Source organism: Echinops telfairi, unplaced genomic scaffold, assembly GCF_000313985.2.
Source record: "Echinops telfairi isolate 266 unplaced genomic scaffold, ASM31398v2 ScPeMD7_3;HRSCAF=10, whole genome shotgun sequence".
In the NCBI taxonomy this organism is placed as follows: domain Eukaryota; kingdom Metazoa; phylum Chordata; class Mammalia; order Afrosoricida; family Tenrecidae; genus Echinops; species Echinops telfairi.
In genome coordinates, this window is record NW_022103899.1 from 57,813,914 (window position 1) to 57,815,531 (window position 1,618).

A 1,618-nucleotide genomic window follows, 5' to 3' on the forward strand; every position below is an offset into this window, starting at 1 on the left:
AGACCCACGCCAGAGCTGAGATGCTTCCACCGCCACTGGATCCCCAAGACTTTCCTCCCACAGGCCTGTGAATCTTCCTGCATTCAGCATCATTGCACGTGCTGCATGAGTCTACAGAGGAAATTATAGACTGGTATCAGACATATGGGCTAATATCAGACTTAGGGACTTGATCTGGACTGGGCTTGGATGTTTTCTTAATGTACAATTGCTCTTTGATATAAAATCCTCTCTTACACACGAGTCTCCCTGGATTTGTTTCTCTAGTCCACCTGGACTAACACAACCCAAGAGTCATCTGACATCACCAATGATATCCTCCATTCCATATATCCTCTTCTACGATCCCCCCCGCCCCCGGGTTTGAAATGAACTTTTAAGTCCCTAAATTAGAATCCAAGTCCTCTTTAGCTTTCCTTCTCCTCCCTTTATAGCCAGTCAGACCGCTGTATAGATCCGAGGGTAAGGGTTCTGGAGGGATTAACAGACTGTGAACCTTCACGCTATCTCTTTAATTTTCATGTCATTAATGAAATATATACCCGTATATACTCGTGAGTAAGCTGAGTTTTCCAGCACGTTTAATGCCATTTTTGTGGTAAAATTAGGTGCCTCGGCTGATATTTGGGTCGGCTTATACTGGAGTATATACAGTGTTTATTTTAAAGAAAATCATAGTCTATGTGATTGCATAACCCATCTGATCAAATCAAATCAGCGATAGTACCCTGTTAGATCCTGCTATTAATGTGGTTCTCCCCCGACCCCCTCTCTCTCCATCCCTCATAACTTCCTGTCCCTACCCTACCCTGTCCCAGGCCCCATCGCTGGCCCCCCGCCTCGTCTTCAAAGCCTTATCCTTTGATATGAAAACCACTTTCCTTTTTCTTTGTTTTTCCTTATAATCACGGTGCCATTAAATATTTTATAGGATTGCCTCTACGATATGATTTTCCACGATTTTGGATCACCCTGACCGAGCACAAGGCTCTCTCGTTTGTCCGTGCCTTGCGGTGTTTGAGAGTCACCACTGTTTTTACGGCTGCGTCACATGCCATTGTGCAAGTGCCCAGGGTTTGCTCATCCATTCCTGTCATCAGAGGTTTTGATTGCTATAAACACAGGCGTGCATATGCCGGTGCGTGTTGTGTTCGTTAATTCTTTAAGGTCTGTGCTCTCACCCATAACAAGTGTGAGGATGGTGCAAAACCGAGCAGTGTTTCCCTCTGTGGTGCAGAGGGTCGCTGTGGGTTGGCACCTGACACCAGCACTCCGGGAGAGGGACTGCAGGGTCCTCAGGTAATTGTATTTGCATTTGTTTAAGGAAGCACCACACGGTTTCCACGGCGGCTGTACAGTTCTACAGCCCCACCGGCAGAGCACAATCTTTCCACACCCATCCAGCCTTCTTTCTCTTGCTGAGAGTGTCCATGTGAGGCGGTCTCTCTCGTACTGCTGATGAACTCGAGCATTTCTTCCTATGGTTGTGGGCCCCCTGGATGTTGTCTTTGCAAATCGTCTGTTTGCGCCCAGTATTGGATCGGGTTGTCTGTCTTTTTCTCATTGAGGTGTTGTAGTTTTCTATAGATTTTTGAAGTTAGCCCTTTATTTGATGTAT